The sequence below is a fragment of the Neolamprologus multifasciatus genome, chromosome 20 (genome assembly GCF_963576455.1).
Source record: "Neolamprologus multifasciatus chromosome 20, fNeoMul1.2, whole genome shotgun sequence".
NCBI lineage: Eukaryota > Metazoa > Chordata > Actinopteri > Cichliformes > Cichlidae > Neolamprologus > Neolamprologus multifasciatus.
This window is the reverse complement of record NC_140458.1, coordinates 26,960,309-26,968,564: the sequence shown is the minus strand read 5'-3', so window position 1 is coordinate 26,968,564 and position 8,256 is coordinate 26,960,309. Positions and strand designations below refer to the sequence as shown.

Here is an 8,256-nt window from a genome sequence, read left to right as displayed (position 1 = left end):
GATTTCGACGGTCAGTTCTTCACTTTGACCTCGATTGAGGAAGTACAAGATAAAGCTAACCTCAAAGTAGTAAAAACTGAACCAGTAATCTTGAGTCTCACTACTGTGGACATGTCAGAAGTCGAATCTCCAGTTCCATTATCTACAGAAGCAAGCTCCTCCTCATCTGTATGCGACACAATCCTGTTGTCCTCCCCAGATGAGAGTGGACCATCCTACAGGTCTAAGCCATGGCCATTTAAGTTTGAAATACCAGACTTCTCTTATGATATAGACCTTGCACTGGAAGCAGGAAAGCAAGCTTATGAAAATGATGGCAAGGGGATGGAGATGGAGAGACTAGATTTGCTGAAGGAAATGAAGAAGAAGCACAATGAGAGGGCAATTAATGAGAAAATGGAGAAGTCTTTCGATATGAGAAGAAAAGAGGTTGTCAAGGATTGCCCCGCAATCCAAGACCTCTTAGAGAGGTGGCCTTCTCTGTTCTGTGTAAATCAGGTAAATCCAGTTCTTGTTCATGCAGCTACTAAGTGTATGTGAGATCTCATGAGTCATCTTTGACATGATTTTGTGTTTTTATCTCTCATTTCAGATCAAAGAGGAGTTTAAGCGAATAACCACAATTCATCTGGAGCGAACGTTTTTGTCCAGATTGGACTGGTACACCACCAAACTCCTGGAGTTATTTCGAAGGAAGGGCGGGACTGCAGGGACCAAAATAAAACCAATGTTGGACTCACTGAATAAGGTAAAATTTTAAATTATTTTAATTACATAATCTAATGGAAAAGATGACGTCATACACACTGAGAATGTATCACTCTTATTTAAAGGACAAGTTTGTTATTTTACACTTAAAGCTTTGTTTTCAGATTGTTTATGATGAAATCGAACGATTTTGATTGAAATTTGGACACATGCTGCTGGCCCGAGCTTTTTTGGTTTCTGTGGTAGCACACCCCCACCTCCACAATGGCTTCATACAAAGACGTGAAACTCACCGAGTGGTCAGGGGTGTTCACTGATATGTTCACACACAAATCGCTGCAAAAATGCTTTCCAACAGGTGTTTTACCATTTGTTGTAAAACTGTGGACCTATTTTTTTCAAACGCCTCACACCTGTACATTCTTCCGCCGAGAGCTTGAATAATAGAATAGAATAGCGGCAGACTAATACCGTACATCACAGCACATCTAATAAAAGTCAATGGAGTTGGACAAAAACTACAATAAAAACCAGTTGGAAAGTATCTTTTGCAGCGATTTTTGTGTGAACATATCAGTGAACACTCCTGACCACTCGGTGAGTTTCACGTCTTTGTAAACGACAGTTTTATGCGTTTTAGAAAGGATTGTTCCAGTGCACCTATGAAGGCATTGTGGAGGTGGGGGTGTGCTACCACAGAAACCAAAAAAGCTCGGGCCAGCAGCATGTGTCCAAATTTCAATCAAAATCGTTCGATTTCATCATAAACTGAAAACAGGGCTTTAAGTGTAAAATACTGGACTTGTCCTTTAATCTGATCAGTGTCTGTGTTGGCTGAAACTGTTCTCCTGATCCTGACACTGTGGCCACAATTAACAATTTATGCACATGATTGTCTATACAAGTGTATACAAACCTGTCATCTCTCCCTTAATATGCGCTCAAAAGCAGAAAAATTTACAGAATTTTCAAAGTGACCCTCTGAGTGCGGCGAGATCCCTTCCTGCTGCCCATAGACTCCAATACAATTATTTCCCAAAATATTACTCTTGTGTGTGGGAATTCCTGTCCTTGACTGGTTAATATTGTGATAGGAGGTACTGATATGTTGCGAAAAATTCATTTGCATGTCCAGTGATGAGACAAAAAACTTTCCTCACTGGGCAGAGACAGTTTCTGGACCCACAGATTATGACATGCACTGGACTCTTGTCTTAACACACATCGTTGAGAAATTCATGTTAAGTTGCACACTTCACAACGTTAGAATGTAGCTGCAGGCTTACATTCTCCATGGGTAACTTTCTGTTTACATCTGTATGTGCTGTTATGTATGTTACATATGTTATGTTGTGTATTTTCTGCAATAAATTTTCTTTTTGGGTTTAATAGCATCATGTCGATGGCAGAAGGGACATTATCATTCGTTGCTTAGTTGAGTATCTTGGAGAGAGTGGAGAGGAGCTGATCAAAGACCATCAGGTATCTGATGATCATAATGACTGTATTAAAATTATTGTCTAACCTTATAATCTGGTCTTCACTTGTGATGATATATTGAAGGTCAAAGATTCTCTACACTCGTGATGTTTTTTAAAAAAGACTCAAGATTAATATTTTTAATCAGGCTTTTAACTAATTTCTTAAATCTTTATGCTCTTACCCTTTATTTTTTAAATCATATTTAATCTTTATCTTATCTGCCTTAAACTTTAACTTGCCTTTTGTCTGATTTTTTTCTGACTATTTAACGATCACTTATTAACTTTATTTTATGAGCAAAAGAGTATTTAATTTGATTATACCTTTATAACCTATTTTAATGATTTAATGGTTCTGGTCTACCAACACGCGTGCCGTCCCATGGACAGCTCCAGGCTGGATGGCCCCCAAAAGTGATTTTCTTTGTCTGAGGGTCAGCCTCTGTGAAGCACGTTCTGTAACTTTACGTATGAAAAGTGCCATATGAATATTGTTTGATTTGAGTATACTAAATTAAGTATACCTCTTTTTTATTTTTACATTTTTTTTCTCTTAACCTTTTCTTTTACTTGGAATCTATTCTAGTTAGGTCTAATTGTGGTTTGTTTGTTTTCACAGGACGTCAGCCAAGAAGCATTGAAAGAGGACTGCAGTAATCACATGATGAAGATCCATAATCCATCCCAATGTGGCACAGGAAAACCAAGATCCTATGAACGTGTCGGTCATCATTGAGGGGACAAATTCTGGAGGACTGCGGAAGTGTGACAAACGCTTGCCTCCTGCTCATGGGTGTCATCTATGCTGTCAACTTAAGTTACCCACTGAAACTGAAATATACGTTTGAGGTATTTCAGAAGCTGTTTCTTGAGCTTGACATCCTTAAAATGTCACCAAAGTTCCAGTCTCTCCACAAGAAACTTTTAGCGTGAGTGTTCCAGTGTTATTTGTGCTTTTGTCCAGCACAATTAATTTGTTTGCATTTTGTCTGTTTTCTGACAGTAATTTCAAGTGTTGCTCAGTTTTATACAAGTTCTTTCTGTCCTGAACGTTCTGAGAATGTCTGCAAAGGTAGTGATTGCAACTGTTAATGGACAGAGTTGATGTATGTGTTCTGAAAGTTGATTAGAAGAAAGGGGACAGTGCACACTGAGTTTTTGAATAGCATGTTTTTTTTTTTTGTATATGTGTATATGCTCTGTTTTGAAATTTGCGAGCAAGAAGTTCTATGGCCATGTTTTTTGTGGTTATAATGTTATGTAGATATTTTAAATATATCTATGCCATTTCAACTGTGAAATAAAAGTGTCCCTTAAGCTGTAAATATTTGTTTTGGAAAATATTGATTTATTATTTAATAGAATAATAAGAATATTTATTCAATTCGATTAATATTAACTAGTACATTCATAATAAATATTACTTAATAATTACATAGAATATAACAAAGAAAAGATGAGTAAGAAACATAAAGAAATATCAGCAATGTTCACTTGGGTTTTGTAATTGGATGCAATGGTATTCTGAGTAAAAGTTACAATCTATAGATGAGTATTGCCAGTGCAATTTACTTGTGTATTTCACATAAAAAATAGATGGTTCTAGTAAGTAAATATTACTTAGAAATAGCCCGAGTAAAGATTACAAGCACTTTCTGTGTGGAAAAAGTTGCCTAGCTTTTTTTAAGTAAATGTCACTCCAATTTTTTTTCAGTGTACATGGTCTACTGGATTAAATGGTTCATAGTTTTAAATAAAAGAAGGAAGGCTGAATGATCTGGTCAAAGCATGGTTGAGACGTACAAACAAGCAAGATGTGCAGAAGACATAACAAGGACATCTGCTGGACAAGTGGGACTAATGCAAGATTAAAAAGAAATTCAGCTGTGACTGATGTCTTAATACTGATTATCTTCTGTATGGACGACCATGTCCATCATTGTAAAACACAATAAATTAGAGAGATTAGAAGGCTGAATAATCCTTTAATGTTTGGTTAGATTCTGTATATGCTGCACAAATTATGTCTCTAAAAACAGGATAACATGTGTTGGACTTTTGGGACTCTGTTAGAGAGTCTTCCCTCACACACACATAAACACAGAGATAATTCAGACAAGAGTACTGTTAACCTTACAGTTATTATAGATGAAGCTCTGGACAAATATTAAAATCAAAGAAATCATCAGAAGCTGCAATGATGGTAAATGCAATGGTAAAAGTTAATAACTAGCAAGAAATCAACAATCACAATCATTTATTTTTTTGTTACAGAATCCGACTTTTAATGCTTCAAATTATGAACTCCAGTCAGTGCTATATGTCTAGAAATAAAGATTTTTAATGTATTGTAATGTAATGTATTGTACAGTCCAAGTACATATACTGAGTAAGTGACCTGGAAACCTGGAAGGTGACTCTAACGCTTGATAGGAGGAGCAACATGTGAAACGACAGCCCCTAAATGTTTGCTTACAATGTCTTCTTGAAATATACTTGTGTAATTGTGTCTTAAATTATCTGTGTCTTTAAAACAGATAAACCTATGCTTTTATATTAACATTTTTTTAGACGACTAAAAAGGAACAATAACTAAAAGGTGTTTCTCGTAGTCCTGTCAGTCTATAGTCTGTGATAAATGTCTTATAAAAATAATTTATGTGCCACAGCTGTGACTGTCAAAAATTATCTTAAATAAATACAATGAACTTTGCAAATTCTTCTTTAAGCTGACTGTCCACAGATACGCTATCAAACCTGAGATCAATATGCCAGATCTGCAAGTTTTTTTAAGTGAAGTGAAAAAGTGGGTAACTGAGGAAACTCACAGTTTTGCAAAACACCCCAAAAACACGTTTTCAAGAAAATTATAAAAGGAAACTTGAGTCTATTTAAACCTGTTTAGAGCAGATGATTTACTTTATTTTTTACAAACATATAAACTTCATAGAAAAAGTAAGGTAACTTATATTTGAGCAATCATTTCTTTGCTGTCACACGCCTCTCCCCTACTCTGGCTCTAGCCCCTTGCTGCCAGAGCGAAGGTAGCTTAGACGCAGCGGAGCGGAGGTGTAAGTGCCTGGCTTAAAACAGGACATGTTAACTGCATTTAACCTTCAGTTGCTCTTTATATATTTAGGTAGGAGTCAGACCATGTTTCCTTTTAGCTGAGAAACATTACACCCAGGTAACCTGCAGTGTTGAAAACGTGTTTTCCGACGATGTTTGCTACCCTACAATCCGTCCTGCTCTGTAGTAAAATCAGCAACATTTGACCGTCCTGTTGCTCCCATTGAAATTTATGCAGCCTATTTAAAATCTAAAATTTAAAATTGTCCATAGCCTACTGTTGTTGCCACTGTCCTGTTTGAAATGGAATGAGAGAAGTTGGTTATTTTGTCATATGTGCATGTGCTGATATTAAACCCAGGAACAACATTCAGGTAAAAGTGTAAGAACAAATGATCCGTCAATAAAGGATAATGTTGGATCAGTGTTTATATCTTTTATTAGATGTTCATGTGGTTTGGTTATTTGCCTTTTGGTTGAAAGTAAACTGTAAGAGGACTTTTTTTTATTAGTGATCGTGTTACCCTAGCGAAAAATGGTACCCGCTTGGGTACTTTTGGATTTTTGATTCTCAATATATCAGTCATTTTAAAGACCAGTTGCATGATACTTGGCCAGGATGTGTATTTTAGGATTATTTTTTTAAATTCAATGATCCCCTCTATGGTGTGGTGCATAGTAAAGGAGATTCACATATTTACTACCTCCTGTTACCCTTGTACCCGCTTGGGCCCCATTGACTCCCATTATAATCACATATTTTCGATATACTGTAATCCTGACATGTGATAATGCTTTTCTCGTGAATACCTAATGGATCTAAGCCTCTGCCTAGAGGAATAATAAAGGAAAAATAGGTTTTGGATCAAATGAGCACAATATTAGGCACAGCACCACCATAGACATTTTCAGTGGTTTTGAATGCAGGACGTGGTTATCTTACCTTGCAAAATGCATGACAATAAAACATCTAACCACCATAAAATGGTATTGTGTGTGTCTGTGTGTGTGTGTGTGTGTGTGTGTGTGTGTGTGTGTGTGTGTGTGTGTGTGTGTGAGTGAGAGAGAGAGAGAGAGAGAGAGAGGGAGAGAGATCAGGCCAAAGGGACTGTGTTTATGTTTTTTCTTGATCAAGAGAGAGCCTCCTCTCTCTTATTGGATGCATGGTATAGCATGTTTATGCAGGTGCACCTTTGAAGTCTATGAGAATACTTTGCAGCCTGGTCTTAGTGGTCATTTCTGCACAGACACCATGAAGCGCACACTCAGTTTAGAGGAGGCTGTTGCTGCAGTTTTGCACTCTTCCGAAAGTGAAAATGATACCTCAGGCAGTGGAGATACTTCTGACAGCGAAGAAGGGGAGGAATATATGCCAGGCACCGAGGAGCTTTGCAGCTCGTCTGAGGAGGAGGAGGAAGAGCAGGAGGAAGAGACAAGACTGGAGATCTAAAAATGGAGAATTCATGTGGCAACCCACCCATGAAGAGGTCCTACCATTTTTTCCTCCTCCCATTTTGACCCCAGGACCAACGCATTATGCGATTGCTAGGATCAGTAGCCCTGTGAGCACATTCAACCTTTTTTTTGCAGAGGACATTATGCAGTTAATCCTGCATTTTACAAACCTGCAGGGCAAGAGGTCGGTGAAAGAGTGGAAGGACACAGATGAGGAGGAGCTGCGAGCCTACATGGGGCTTCTGGTCCTGGCTGGCCTGTACAGGTCCCAACATGAATCAACAACAAGCCTGTGGGATGGGGAGACAGGACGAGTTCTTTTTCCTGCCACCATGTCGAAGAAAAGATTTGCGCAAATTAATCTGGCAATCAGATTCGATGATCGACTTTCTCGTCCAGGTCGCTACAGGGGGGACAAGCTGACTCCAATAAAAGATTTATGGAGCAAGTGGAGCGACCGCCTGCCCAAAGTTTTCAACCCAGGGAGGGATATCTGTGTAGATGAACAGCTGGTCCCTTTTAAGGGCCGCTGTTCATTCAAGCAGTATATGCCCTCCAAACCGGCTAAATATGGGTTGAAGATCTGGGCCCTCTGCGATGTGCAGACCTCCTATGCCTGGAGGCTTCAAGTCTATACGGGAAAGTCTGCATCAGCGAACAGAGAGATGAACCAAGGCATGCGGGTGGTGCTGGAGTTAACAGAGGGGCTGCAGGGCCACACAGTCACCACTGACAATTTTTTTACTTCATTTCCTCTTGCAGAGGAATTGAGCACAATTATAAGTCATTCATTTGCCAAATTGTTTACTGTTTCTAATCGTTATAACTGATAAAGTCAGATAATGTGATTATGATAGTTTTGATAGTTACGGGGGGGTGTCTAGTTTGACGCCCACAGGCAGAAAGAATCTCTTGCCTATGGCTGTATAAATCTATTCATGTCATCTGATCATTTCTTTTTGTTTTGCAGGTTTGTGGCACCTACTCCTGCCGTCGGCAGACACGTAGGTGGCCCATGTGTCTGCTCTACCACATGATCGATGTCAGCCTCTACAATGCTTTCATCCTCTTCACCGCTGTAGAACCAGAGTGGAACAGAGGAAAGCGCTACAGGCGGCGTCTGTTCATTGACGAGGTTGGCAGAGCCCTTATCACCCCAACAATGGTGAAGAGAACACGGCTCCCCAGAACACCATTTGCAGCCAGCCTGGTGTTACAGGCCCAGGGCAAAGATCAGCAGCAGGGGCAGCAGGAGCAGCAGCAGGAGGAGGAGAAGCAGCAGCGTTCCCTGATACGAAACCAGTGCACATCGTGTAAAAGGCGCAGGAGAATCTGAACGAGCTGCTGCAAATGTGGTGCCCCGGTCTGCAAAGTGCATTGGAAAATGCTTTGCGGTTCATGTTATAAAATGTAAATAACATCTTTGTTCAGTTTGTTCTTTTGTTTGTTAAGCTTAGTTCAGTTTGTTCATGTTATAAGATGTAAATAACATCTTTGTTCAGTTTGTTGTTTTGTTTGTTTAGCTTAGTTCAGTTTGTTTTTG

General features: G+C 39.0%; 2 pseudogenes across 1 annotated transcript; both read left to right on the top strand.

Moving 5' to 3' along the window:
* The first annotated feature begins 335 nt into the window (after positions 1-335).
* Positions 336-3,529, top strand: LOC146495071 (uncharacterized; annotated as a pseudogene). The gene is made up of 3 exons (XR_014871625.1): positions 336-748; positions 2,101-2,190; positions 2,809-3,529. The product of XR_014871625.1 is annotated as an uncharacterized LOC146495071 (transcript).
* Positions 3,530-6,399: 2,870 nt separating this feature from the next.
* LOC146495070 (uncharacterized) lies at positions 6,400-8,049 on the top strand (annotated as a pseudogene).
* Positions 8,050-8,256: the final 207 nt, after the last annotated feature.